The following is a 14,823-nucleotide window of genomic DNA, read 5'->3' on the forward strand; positions in this document are numbered from 1 at the left end:
GCCTGCATGTTTCGGTGCACAAATGCACAAGTCTGATGTGTTTGCTTCCCAATAATGCCTATGAGGAAAACAGGCTGACAGCCTATAGCTGAAATATACACTTGGCATATTCTCACACCCATAGCAGATCCTTGATTGCGCTTGTTGAATGAACTGAGACCTGTAAATCACCACTGCATGTTCATATATGTTAAAATAGCGATGCAGATACATTAACTATACATAGCCAAATGCCTTGTAAACTACCATGTAGCATCATTCAGTCCAGAGTGTCTTTATTATGATTAAGGTTTATCTCCAAAGCTATGCCAGATGAAGTGAAATTAAAATGAGGTCTATAAAGTGTTCTGAATTTTAGTTAGGGAAGTGAGACACTTATTTCAAAGAATAGTTAATAGCAACAGAAAGAAGAATGTAATAACAAGTTGCTAATTTAGCATATGTAAATCCCAAAATGCTAAATAAAAACCATGAGGATTCTTGGATGAACAGGGATGAATTGGCATTGGTGAGCGTTTCCTAAGAGTTGGGTAGAATAGGTGAAGGTTGGGGTGGGCTCTTAAGGATTTGTTGGTATTGAGCTGAGGAAGAAAAGCACATAAAATGTTTATACACAGAGACCTGAAGTGTTGGAAAAGTAGAAGCAGTTAATCTCTTCAGAAAAGATTTGGTATTAGTTTTGAGAGGAAGAGTCTGATGTCAGATTGAATGTTCCAGAGATGGCCCTAGTACTACTTCTCATTACCCAGGCTTTTCTGTAATGTGATCTCCTCACTCCTTCGGGAAGGGAGGGTCTATGTCTCCCCACTTTGTATCTGGACAACCTTATGGTTAGTCGCTTTGGCCAATGAAGTAGAGTGGAAGTGATACAGTGTGACTTCTAAGGTAGGTCCTAAAAGGCTAGGTGGTTTCTGCATCTCATGGAATGCTCAGCCTCTGATACTTCTGTGTGGGATATCCTTCCTGGAACCTGACTACTGTGCTGCAGAGTAGTCTTGTGTAGGTGATCCAGTCAACAGCTAAGCTGGGCCCAATCTTCAAGTCATTCCAGTCCAAGTCTGAGACATTTGAGTAAGCAACCTCAAGATGATTCCAACCCCAGCCATTTTGAGTCATTTATATCTCTTCTAGTCTCCATAGCTAAAGCCTCAGACATTGTGGAACAGAGGTAAGCCAACCTTGCCGAGTCCTGTGCAAATTCCTGATCCACAGACTAAGCATAATATGGTGGCTTTAGGTATGGCCATTTAAGGCAGCATTAAATAACTGAAACAAGCCTGGTTTCTCATCATCCCTGGTGTAATGATACAAAGGCACATATTTGGAGTTAGACAACCTTCAGTTTGATTCTCAACAACTTCACTTCCTTAGCTGGGGATGCTTACACAAATTCAACAGTTCGAGGGCCCCTTTCCTCATCTCTAAAGTGGAGATGATCATAGCCATGTTACAGAGACACTGGCAGAATTGACTTGAAGTATAGAGGAGGGCAGCTACAAAACAGTTAGCAATATGTTACAGTTGTCATTACTGGTATTTAAAACCAAAAGTGGTCTTTCTAGTAGAGATTGGCACCATTCACAGGAGCCTGGCAAGTGAGAAGCCTATTGGAGGAGAATGTAGGGAGACAGCGGTTCTCAGGAGTGCATGAGGACCCTTTCCTTTGTAGGATTTTGCCCAGGAACCCTTAATTTATGCAAATAATAACATTAGCAATAACTAAATTTAAATCATGCTTTAAAGTTTGTGCAGTGTTTTTGTAAATGTGACTGTATTTGAGTTTGGAGCAGCCTTGTAAGGAAGCTGATTAGATTTAATCCATTTTGTAGATTTTTAGAAGTAGCAGCTAGAGGTTAAGTAGTTCAGCACTTGGCTCATGATGCTGCTTGCAATCTCACTCACCAGTCATGTGACCAACGTTAAACTTCTCTTGGTCCTTAGTTGTATCATCTCTAAAATGAGAATACGAAACCTATGTTTGGGGGAGATTATTTTGAGAATTGAGATCATACATATAGAGCATTTAGCACTTCACTAAACATGCTACTATCAACATTGACTTGATTCAGGCAATTACATTTTTTAGGATTACACAGGTGTAAATCTCATCAATCCCAGGCCTTTTGCTCTAGATCTTATACGACAGTTATTACATATGTTCCTTTTAATTTTTGTTGAGGTGAGGGCTAACTACTGTGCCTTTTGGGGGTTGGCCGCTGTTGAAACATGCTCCTTGTTTCTGCACTCCAGTGGTTCTCAGAATAATCCCTTGTGCAAAATCGGACCATATAGCAGCTCTACTTTTGGCCCAAGGATGATGGTTAGATAGCTCTCCCAGTTTATGTGTCACTGGTAGGAATGTTTTCCGAGAAAAACTCTCTTGAACACTCGTGACCTGTGACTTTATGACTTATCATAAAAAATCCCTTTATGGCTGTCTCATCTTGGCAAAAAGCCAAAAGACCTTGTTTCATTTCAGGTATTAGACCGTCCTCCCCACTCCTGTTAGAGTCAGGATGCTTTTTAGGTCATCTAAGGGAAAAAGCTATTCCCTGAAGCAAGCATTCTGTCAACTCTGATGGCTCTTTGTTGAGATTCGATCCACATCTGAAGCCTTTCCAGGCACTGGTTTGTCTGTTGACGGATACCCTAATGCAGGGAACATGCTAGTAAACTTTCTTCGGACCACATCACCATCATACCCTCCTGTACAGCACCTCCTGCCCTCTTCCCTTCTTAAGCTTCCTTCACTTTTCTCTTATTTTCTTTTGACCAACCATTTAATTCTCTCTCAAACTCTTAAATAATCTCCAATTGGTGTGTCAGTATCTTTTAATATTCCCTATTTTGTAGTGTTTTCTAAGATACGACTTTTTTATTCTTGTGCCTTGTTATTTATGCTACTTGTCAGTGGAACGTTGTGCAAATACCTAGCTGAAGGTGACTTATCTCAGGCCTTGCTTCTCCCACGGGGGGGGTGTGGGGAGGAAATCAGACTTTAATGAACTTGGTGCTAAAGTAGATTAGCCGTTTTCTTCTGGTAAGATGAATGATGCTATCAACATTATTAAGTCACTCGGTCTGAATTTCTCTCTGCAAATCCAATGTAATAAGTGCTTTTAAGACCCCTGTCAATCCATCTCACTGATGTCTTTTAGTGTTTCGGCCAAAACCTGAAATAATACCTGTTTTGATTAAACAGTTTACTTTGTTATCTATTCAGTTGTTTTCCTTCCAAGTGGTTGACCTTACCTGCTGTCATTTGGCAATGGCCTTTAAGCTCAATGAGTTCATTGAGCTAGGTAACATACAATTTGTCCAATTACTTAAAACAATTGAAAAATTACTAGACTGAGAAACTTCTCTTATATAACCTTATTATTAAGGAGTATCATTTGCGTCTGTGCTTCCATACAGATACAAAGGATTTTAGGATTTGGGCAGCCCTCCTTACTGAGGGAACTGCTCAGCATGGACAAATTGTAAAGAATGTTGTTGGCTTTGATGGTCGGAAGAGAAGGAATGGCCAGGACTCTCTGGAAAAGATGGGGAGAATATTTCTCACGACCATAGGCCCTGTAACTGCAGATCTCCCAAGCAGAATGAATCGTCTAGTGAATTTAATCTTTGCAAGATGCGTGAGAGGAAAGGGAGTTAAGGTAGTTTTCCAGGAATGTACTAATACCTTCTGCTGTAGGCTAACGTTCCCTTCACTCAAAACAGCATTTTCCTCCAAGCCGTCTATTTCATTCACCTTCCCAAACAACAACAAAAACAAAAGATGTGAAAATTCTGAGGAAAAGGTTTTAGGGTTTAGCTGGCATGTGTAGTGTTTTACCTCTCTGCTCTCTACATGTTAATAATAGTATAATGTTTCCCTTCTAATATTATGCAGACTCCTTAAGATTGAATTTGTTGCTGGGTGGTGCTGTGTAATTTGAGTGAATTTTGTCTTGAGATTTTTTTTTTTTTTTTAGTTTGAATCTACTTTAATAGTTGGGGAGAGCCACTTGTGCTGGTGAGAACTTAACCTTGTTTGCCAACATTGATGAATTCGGATGACCCTTGAGTAATTGAAATTAGAATTTGCCTCTTCTGACTTCTAACAGGAGGTAGAAGTTGCATATTAGCAACATAATGTCATTTCATTCACTAAAGAAATGTGCTCATGTTAATATTATGTAGTGCAGAATTCTCTTGTTAGAAAGCGGCTGGGTGGAGAATTAGGAGCAAAAAAAAAAAAAAGGTAGAGAATTGTTCACTGACTCATTCCTAAATTTTACTTGCAAGGAGAAAAAAATTAATGGAAATCAGTATTCTTTTATTGTGTTTCCATTGCTCAAAAAAATGATGAGCTGTGCAAAGAAAGAAAAAGTGCTCGCCTATATTTTATCTGTCATTTATATACAAATAGAGTTCTGATTAAAATACATTTTGGTGGCTCGGACTGGGGAGAATTTATCTGTGAAGAAACGTGAAAAGGATAACGTTTTATTGTTTGGTATTATCAGTGCTACAACTCAAATTCTTTATGGAGTTCAGTTCCGTACAGACTATAGAATGGCTAATGCTTTCTTACGTGGCTGACATCTGTACAGGGAAGCTTAATCTGAATTTCCACATGCTCTTTTCATCTACTCTGTGTGTGTGGGGTGTGTGTGTGTGTGTGTGTGTGTGTGTGTGTGTGTGTGTGTTATAATTCCTTCTAACATTTTCTCTTTCCTTCCCCAAGCAAGGTTTCCTCTTTTCTACAGAATTTTAATCCCTTGAGGTCATAAAGCTTTTTGATGCCTTCTGCTATGCTTTAGGTAAATGCAAGGTACAGCATTTCTCATGGGGGGAATTGTGGGAGAGTTGGCCCTTCCAACTGTTAGAGAATGGGGGACTTGAAGGACAACTAGATAAGTACACATATGTCCATCTGGTGTGATGGCCGGGGGGTGCCAGAGACTCAAAGCAGTTACCTCTAGTGCCATACTCTTAATGCATGTCTAAGCAGTGTAAGAGGTTGGATATGTCAAGTGTTGCTGCTGCAGAAGGTTTTAGGCTAAGTATGTAGGCATGGTAGGTATGTAATCTAGAGCTTTGTTTCTCAAAATGTGGAGGATGGACATCACTCTCACCCAAGAGTATGTTAGCAGTGCAGACTCCTGGGGCTTCTGGGTGGCTCAGTTGGTTAAGCATCCGATTTTGGCTCACTCAGATCACCATCTCCTGTTTTGTGGGTTCAAGCCTCTCATTGGATTCTGTGCTGACACCTTGGGGCCTGGAGCCTGCTTTGGATTCTGTGTCTCCCTCTCTCTCTGCCCCTCCCCTGCTCACACTCTGTCTCTCTCTGTCTCTCTCTCTCTCCCCCCCATCTCTAAAAAATAAATACTAAAAAACATTAAAAGAAAACAGAATCCCCAGTTTTACCCCAGAACTACTGAATTAGAATGTGCATTTCAACAAAATCCTGAGGTAACGACTCCCTTCCCTATATATGTGTGTGTGTGTGTGTGTATATATATATACATATATATATACACACACATATACACGTGTATATATACACACATATATACATATATATACACATTATATGTGTGTATACACACATATACATATATGTATATATAATTTGTATATGCATTATGCACTGATTTGAGAAGTACTGGTAAAAAGGTATTTCTCTGTTATCCTAACAAGTTCTCCAAACTTAATAGTTGTAAAACAACACTAATGATAGTAGTCTCTAGTAGAATACAAGTTTGGCAGGATAAAATCTACCATTAAGCCATCATTATAACGTCCTAATCAAGAATTTCATCCTGGGGCACCTGGGTGGCTCAGTCACTTAAGTATCCAACTTCAGCTCAGGTCATGATTTCCTGGTTCATGAGTTTAAGCCCTACATTGGGGTCTCTGCTGTCAGCTTGTCAGGGCAGAGCCTGCTTCAGATCCTCTGTCACCCTCTCTCTGCCCCTCTCCTGCCTGCACTCTGCTAAAAATAAATATTAAAAAAATTTTCATGTCTCTGGAAAACACTCCATCCCTTTACACACGTGGTCTGTCTTCTCCAGTAGATTCTTAAAGCACTTTTATCAGTTGCGTTAAAGTTCCTTTCTGATATTATAACATATGGACTATCTCTTTATCTACTTCCATTTACTCTTTCCTCTTAGGACCATGGGCCACATTTATTTCCCTTTTTTGTATGTCCAGAATTTATTTTATGCTTTCTGTATAAAAGACCACTGGGAACTAAAAGGAGTAATATTCAGCTCCAGAAAATGACAGAGTTTCTTCTGACTGCTAGTGTGAAGGACTTAGTTGGTTAAGTGTCTCCCTTTGGGTTTTGTCTTCAGGTCATGATCTCATGGTCTGTGAGAGGGGTCCTGCATCCTGCTTTGCACTGAGAGCGCAGAGCCTACCTGGGATTCTCAGTTTCCCTCTCTGCCCCTCCCCTACTCAGGCTGGCTTGAACACGCACATGCGCACAGGCGTGTGCGCTCTCTAAATAAAAAAACTAACCTTAAAAAGCTCATCCTATCTTCAGAACGGTTGTAGTGCTATAGTACATTTTCTTTCATCAGTGAAACCATAATCTAATTTAAACCACTTTTGGACATTATATCTATTACTCCAAGTTGTGTTTTCTGCATCGATCAAGATCAGTATGTACTACAAAATGTTGTGGGTCTTTCGCAAATAGGTATTCCTGCAAAATAAATCATTCTATCTTCCTTAATAAAGACAAATGATTACACTCAAATTCAATTGCTCAAGAAGTAGATAGAGGTACATTAACGGAATCCCTAATGTCTGAATAAAATCCAGTCCTTTTAAAGTATTCATTTATTTGACAAATACATATTTATACCTACTATGTGCCTGACTCTGCTTCGGTAACTGGGGTATTAAGTAAACAACATATATAAGTATCCCTGACCTCACAGAAACTATTTTCTCAGAACAAATCGATAGAAAATAATGAAGAACACAAGTAAGAATCTAATAGGTTAAAATCAATAAGTAATACAGAAAAAGTTACAAAAGGAGCAGGGAAATAAAAATTCTGGCAGATGCAAGAGACAGGATTACGTAGGCTGGTTTGGCTGGTTTTGGCAGTAGGTCAAAGGGGAGAGAGGACTTCTACCCCCGGCTGTAATGAAGAAAGTTGCAAAACACTCTTCCATCTTAACCAGAATGAGCGAGATAAGCTACCAAAGTCATATATTTCTTAAAACCCATCAGGAAGTTTGGCATATAAACAAAAACTCAATTTTGGAAAGTGATGTACTTTTGATAGAAGAGAAAAGGGCTACAGTTTTTTTTTTAAAACACCGGGAGAACAGTGACAAGACCATGCCATAGAAGGCAGTAGGAACAGACAAGTTGAAGTTTTAACAGATGTTGATTGGCCACGTGGCATGTAAGACTGGAGTTCTGAGGACTCTGATCAGGAGCAGGTCTACACCTGCAGGCCAGCAGTTTCCAGTGGGTCTTAAGGAGCGCGCAGGGAGTATGCTGAAGACTGCAGCCATGGAAGTGTAGTGGGGAGAGACCCCTGCTGAAGACTCTCCCACGTGCAAGGCAGCCAGCCCCTGAAGGCTGGGGTCATGGTCACATAGCAGAGAGAAATGCATCTGAGGCACTGTGGGCTTTCATCCACAAAGTTTGGGACTAGAAGGAAGATACAGTGAAAGCTCACCAAAGTATCCTGTGGTACCATAGAAGATAAACCACCCTCTGAAGGCTGGATAAAAAGCAGGAAGGCTCAGAAAGATTTTCAGAGATGGAGAAAAATGGGGACAGGAGTGGAAGCCAGGGAGAATCCCCTGGGGCCCCAGAAGCTGGCAGCCTGACTATAATAAAGCAGAAGATTTTCCATTGTTTGGAATTTGGAAAAGGAATAAGAGCTGTCTGGATGCTCACCAATGACTTGCTGAAGGGAAATATTCCGGGCCGACCATTAAAATATTAAAGTAAGCCTACACCAAAACCTGCTTCCAGCCTAACTGCAGTTAAGATAGACTCAGCCCTCCCCCTTTCCAAGTCTAGCAGTCAGAAGAAACTATATCCCTTTCTAGAGCTGAATATTACTCCTCTTAGTTTCTAGTTGTCTTTTATACAGAAAGCATAAAATAAACTCTGGACACACAAAAAAAGGAAACAAACACAACCCATGTTCATGAGAGGAAAGAGTAAATAGAAGTGGATACAGAGGGTTGCCTGGGAGGCTCAGTCGGTTAAGTGCCCGGCTTCGGCTCAGGTCATGATCCCACAGTTCGTGGGTTTGAGCCCCGCGTCGGGCTCTGTGCTGACAGCTAGCTCAGAGCCTGAAGCCTACTTCCAGTTCTGTGTCTCCCTCTCTCTCTGACCCTCCCCTGCTCGCACTGTCTCTCTGTCTCTCAAAAATAAGTAAAAAACATTAAAAAAATTTTAAAAAGAGGTAGATAGTCCAGATGTTATATCAGAAAGGAACTTTAACACAACTGGTAAAAGTGCTTTAAGAATTTCCTGGAGAAGATAGGCCATGTGTGTAAAGGGATGGAGTGTTTTCCAGAGGCATAAAAACTACACAGAAGAGGGATAAAAATGCTATGATTGAAAAAAACAACTCATCAGATAAGCCTAAAGCAAATGGATTAAAGGGAGAGTAGGTCATTTGGCTCAGGTCATAATCTCACAGTCTGTGAGATCGAGCCCCGCAGCAGGCTCTGTGCTGTCAGTTCAGAGCCTGGAGCCTATTTTGGATTCTGTGTCTCCCTCTCTCTCTGCCCCTTTCCCACTCATGCTCTGTCTCTCTCTGTTTCAAAAATGAGTAAACATTTAAAAAAATTATTTAAAAAAAGAAAAGGAAATAAATTGTGTTATATTCAAAAAAATAAAAAAGGCAAAAAATAAAAATAAAAAATAAAAAAAAGAAAAGGGAGAGCAGGTCAATGAACTTGAAAAGTCAGTAGAGTATATCCAAACAGAAACAGAAAGGAAAACAAAGAGTGGAGGATAAAAAAGAAAAGAACGATTCCCCAGACAATATAAAACAGTCTAACATATAATTGAAGTCCCAGTAAAATGGAGAAGAAAAACATATTTAAGGAAATAATGACCAAGATAGTCCAACAATGATGAAAGATATTAACCAGTGTAGCCAAGAACTTCAACAAATCTCAAGGAGTCAAAAAGAAAAAGTATGCTTGTGCAGCATAGTTCAACTTAAGACAACCTAAAGATGTAATTTTTAATGGATTAAAAAAAAAAAAGTCCTGGAAGAACTTTTGCAAGACTATTAACAGCATCCTTAAGAATAATAACTAAAGAGCAGAAACAATGTTAATACTCCAAAAGCGAGAGAATGAACGAACAAATTATGGTATAGAATGTCAAAAAATTACGTTTATCCAAAGAAACCACACACACATTCATGTTGAATCATACTGTTTTTATGAAGTACAAGAAATAATCTATGGCACAGTCACCTATGGTAACTGAAGTCAGAAGGTGGCTGCCTCTAAATGGTGTGAGGAATGACCAAAATGGGACACAGAGGAATTTTCTGAGTGATAGAAATGTTGGGTGTCTTGTTTTGGGTGGTGTTTAGGGGATGCCTACAGCTGCCAAATGTATCCAACTGTATTCATAAAATATGTATGTTGGAGGATTGGTAAATGATAATAAAAAATTATCCACTGTACCAAGTTCTTCTGATATGTCTAATTAAAACAGGATTTAGAATTTACCTTTGAATAGAGTGACAGAGAGGTCTTGGTGATCTTGAGGAAACTGGTTCTGGTGTGGAATGTTAGGAGCAAAAGCCCAGTCTCTTAGACCTCTCTCTTCTCCTCCAGTGTGGTTGGCTAATGTGTTGAGAAGATGTGCTTCATTGAAAATTCTCAGCCGACGTAAGTATTCTCATCCCTAAATATGGTAGTGTTGATAGTGGTCGAAATTTTTGACCCTCCAATCCCTTCATGTATTCTCAGCCTATGTTTAGGGACCTATTCTTTAGGTTCCTAAGAACTTTGTTCTAGTTCAGTTTTAAGGATAAAAACAGAAACATGAAAATTAAGACCTGTATACCACTTTTATAAATGGGTATATATGGCTTTAGTGATACCATTTTTGGTAACGAAGCCAAACACATGGGGAATATAATATGTGGGGATTTACCCATCCTGATATGTACTGCTTTTGTTTAGACCTTTATTACATACATATTTCTGGGTTAAGAGCACTCAGCTCAACCAAACTTGGGAGGATTATGATATAATCCAGTCAAATGTAATGAACAAGAAAACTAACAAAATGAATCTTAAATTTAAGAAGTCACACATTTTTCCCTTTACTTTTTTAATATAATTTATTGTCAGATTGGTTTTCATATAACACCCAGTGCTCATCCCAACAAGTGCCCTCCTCAATGCCCGTCACCCACTTTCCCCTCTCCTCCATCCCTCATGAACCCTCAGTATGTTTTCAGTATTTAAGAATCTCTTATAGTTTGCCTCCCTCCATCTCTGTAACTTTTTCCCCCTTCCCCTTCCCCATAGTCTCCTGTTAAGTTTTTCAAGATCCATATGTGAGTGAAAACATATGGTATTTGTCTTTCTTTGACTGACTTATTTCACTTAGCATAATATCCTTCAGTTACATCCACGTTGTTGCAAATGGACAGATTTCATTCTTTCTCATTGCCAAATAGTATTTCATTGTATATATAAACCACATCTTCTTCATCCATTCATCAGTTGATGAACATGTAGGGTCTTTCCATGATTTGGCTATTGTTGAAAGTGCTGCTATAAACATTGCATACATGTTGCCCTGTGCATCAGCACTCATTTATCCCTTGGGTAAATTCCTAGCAGTGCTATTGTTGGGTCACAGGGGAGTTCTATAGGGGAGTTCTATTGTTAATTTTTTGAGGAACCTCCACATCGTTTGCCAGAGTGGCTATACCAGTTTGCATTCCCACCAGTAGTTTAAGAGGGTGTCTGTTTCTCCACATCCTCACCAGCATTTATAGAGTCCTGATTTGATCATTTTAGCCACTCTGACCCATGTGAGGTGGTATTTTAGTGTGGTTTTGATTTGTATTTCCCTGATGAGTGGTGTGGAGCATCACGTTTCATGTGTCTGTTGGCCATCTGGATGTCTTCTTTGGAAAAGTGTCTATTCATGTCTTCTGCCCATATCTTCACTAGATTATTTGCTTTTTGGGGGTGGAGTTTAGTAAGTTCCCTATAGATTTTTGAATACTAGCCCTTTTCCAATATGTCATTTGCAACTATTTTTTCCCATTCCGTTGGTTGCCTATTAGTATCGTCGACTGAAGAAACCCCACATTTTAAAAGTAAAAGTTACCCTGGAGAAAAAAAAAAGGTGGACTGATGAGAATATTAACAACGTTGTGAAGCATTAAAAGTTACTACTATAAACCTGGCCTAGTTTTGTAGCTGAAGGAAAAAAAAGATAATAGGTAGACTGTTCTATTGCAGTTGAGAAAGGGAGAGGGAAAGAGAAGTCTTTTCTAGATTATGTAACTTGAGTCACATTTGAAGACTTAAGAAATAGACTACTTATATATCCAATGAGGGGATCTCTTTAAGACCTTTTATTTCTTAGTTAAAATGCTAAAACATGACACATACTGGCTTAAAATTCAGTACCCATAAGGGTGAACCTTAATAGGAATATGTATGGTCTCATTAAAGCCCCCAATAGAACTGATGCTCCAAGTTTTGTCCTGTGATTAATGGACGTATGAACAAAACTGCTACACCAGCAAGCTGGCTCTTTCACAACTAAAATGCATCATGTCAGCTTTACTTTTTATACGGCCATTTTCTGCTTTGTCTTTCCTCCGAGATTTTGACAAATTCTGCCTGGTATCTGGTGGGGAGACAGTGTTACTGATTGAAAATTCATAGAAGTGGTAGTGTGTCCAAGGAGTTCCCTGAAACCGAGCCAGCCTCCAGAGTGTAGGCGAAGAGCTTATTTTCCTTCCATTTTCTGTATCTGATACAATCTTGGCCTTGAGGAACCTAGTGTTGGCGTTTTCACAGCTAATAAATTCCATGAATGAAGCGTACTGGTGTTGAAGTTAGAAACATTTGGAATACTGTCTTTGGACTATCTCGTTAGTTCACCCTTCTCCCTACAGGTTAATAAAAATGATTACAAGGAAGGATAGAGCCATCTGGAGATGGCACCTCATAATAATGGGAAGGTTAATATAGGGCAAGAGAGCAGACTCATTTCTGACAAATGAGAAGAGAAAGCACTATTTTTACTTACTGTTGGTATATACCTACAGAACAATATGGGAGATATTCAGTTTCAAATTTCAGTAAATTAAAAACAACTTCCCATGAAAACTGTCTTTTAATTGACTCCCAATGTATGGTTAGTGTATTAAAACTCCAGTGGGCATATTTAAACTCACTGATGTGTAATGAGTTTATCTAATTTTCTAAACTCATTGATTTAAGTGTTTAGGAATTCAGCATTTTTGACAAGTTTCGTTGAAGTTGATTTTTACTGTACCCCGTAAGTTTTACTTTTAGTTAGGGTTGAAATAAACTAGATAATATTGATCTTAATTATTTTCTAATTTATCTGTCTCATATTTTATACCCATTTTGGTGATAACCAAGGAATATACCATCAAGGAAAATAAACATGCACCTAATGGTAATCGAATTAAAGAGGAGCCTTTACGAAATATTAATTTTGGGCCAAGAATAGACCAGATATTTGCAAACATGTAATTATTTAAACGTAGGTTTGCAGAATTAAAGCACCTTGTTAAGACCTTGCTCTAAAAAGCCAGAGACAGACTCGGAGCTTCATATATCTAATCCAAAAGGCCACTTACCTAATCAGTAAATCATGGTGCCCAACACCTTGGCAACAGCTGCATCTGCCATGCCACAAGTTCAGTGTTAGTGGACCTTGTAGGGCCTGAATGCTCGTGGATTCTTGTTTTGTTCAGTGAGTTAGAAGCCATTTGTATCATAGGTTTATTTGATATTCAGAAGGTGATTTTAATGGGCAGCAAGTTTGAGAAATTCCATACTAAGTCAGTTAGCCACACTCATCTGCTTTCTTTTTCTTTTTTCAAAGTTTGTCACCACCTCTAGTTTACCCTTCCCTCCCATTCTCTTTTACTAAAATCTTAGAGGAATTTCAGAAGATAGTGGTGATAAATGCTGTTTCGTATGTTCTGGTTACCCAGGAGTTTGTGGTTCTTTCAAAAGATAAAAATTTGCTTATCTGGTCTCATGAAATACACGAGTTCACCAGTATTCTTAATAAACAGACAATATATGCTGGATTTACTTTCACTATTTGTGAGTAGACTACATAGAGTATTTTGCATTGCATATGTGCACACACACAAAAACATGTATTTATTTTATGAAACTTCGAGACTTTGTCAGTTCGCAGTAAGGCAGAGAAAGCCTTGCCTTGGTTTGAACTGTGTAAAGTGTGTTTAAGAGGAGACTCACCTGGGCTTATCTTGGTAATGGAAACATTAGTCCAAATTCCATTTGAGACTGTAGGGCTGGTCAGCAATACAGATCGGCTTTTCAGAGACTGGTAGTGACTCTTTGATGTGTCTGAAATTGAACAAGCTCAGCTCCTGGATGATGTCACCTGTTTATTGCCACAATTCAGTAGCTGAATAATGCAGTGAAAAACAAATTCCCAAAATAGCACAAAAGGCAAATAAACCAGCCAGAGAATTTCAGTAACAAGCAAACAAAATTACTCAGACTCCTTCTCTCTGTACCTTTGTCGAATTCCATTTCTCAGCTTGAAATACGCGGCAATCTTATCTGCACATTATCACTATCAAATTTATAAATAATTATAGAATACTTGGTATCCGTTCAAAAGGATAGCTGTATATTTTGGAAGAGGATTCTAATGAGCTGGAGTGATTACTGAGGGGTCAGCCTATGGTATTTTGGTGGTAATGTAGAATCTCTAAACTTGAAAGTTAATTGACAAAATGCTGAGCCATAGAAAAAATTCACATTGACTTTATGATGAATTGTTAAGTCACAAAGGTCCAGTAAGCCAAGATACTCCCTACTGAGAGCCTGTTCCGACATTCTTACATAGGCAAAATTCTTTCTGAAATCAATGCCCTTCACCAGTAGAAGCTAACTCTGTTTCCTGTCAAGTTATCACTGACAGCATTTCTTTCCTGTAATGTGTGGTTCAGATCGCTTTTTGAATACAGTGTCTTTGGGGTTGATGCTTCCCAAATCATTTTTCTACTGTTTTCTATGTGAACACTTGAAAAGTCCTATCTCTGCCTCTACTCCCTTGACTGTTTTTTCCCCTTTACTTTTTTACTCCCGCTCCAACCCCCTTTACTTTGACTCCAACCATTTGGGAGTCAAATGTGTCTTAAACATCATCATTTTTGTTCATAGAAAAATCATAGATGCTTTGGTCTTAAATTCAAGTCTGCGTGCTATGAAAGAACAAGAGCTAGAGTGAGTGCGAATTTAAAAAAAAAATTTAAAACAACCCAGGTGATAATTGTAGTCAGGGACTTAGGTCTGAGAATGAGGGCCTTTAGTTTGATTCTCTTTGACTTCGCAGTGTGAAAACAATCAAAGTTGAATCAGATGCTACCTGTAGGCAAACTATTGGAAAGGGTGTATGAGTGATTTAAAGAGATTCTCCGCTATTAAAAATCAACCAACAAGCAACCCCGCAGCTGTGAAGTAGCCAGGAAAGTTACAAAATAAGATCCATGGAGACATGAGTCAATAAAGAGGGGAATTAATATTATTTCCATATATGTGACCTCATGTGTTG

The 14,823-nt window shown here is 38.9% G+C and overlaps 1 long non-coding RNA gene across 1 annotated transcript; it reads right to left on the minus strand.

Moving 5' to 3' along the window:
• Positions 1-1,905: 1,905 nt before the first annotated feature.
• Positions 1,906-13,840, minus strand: LOC115291037. The gene is made up of 3 exons (XR_003908375.1): positions 13,781-13,840; positions 13,497-13,607; positions 1,906-1,972 (listed from the first exon to the last, which is right to left on the minus strand). It is a non-coding gene; the product is annotated as an uncharacterized LOC115291037 (long non-coding RNA).
• Between the last annotated feature and the right edge of the window lie 983 nt (positions 13,841-14,823).

The sequence above is a fragment of the Suricata suricatta genome, chromosome 5 (genome assembly GCF_006229205.1).
Source record: "Suricata suricatta isolate VVHF042 chromosome 5, meerkat_22Aug2017_6uvM2_HiC, whole genome shotgun sequence".
Taxonomy (NCBI): Eukaryota; Metazoa; Chordata; class Mammalia; order Carnivora; family Herpestidae; genus Suricata; species Suricata suricatta.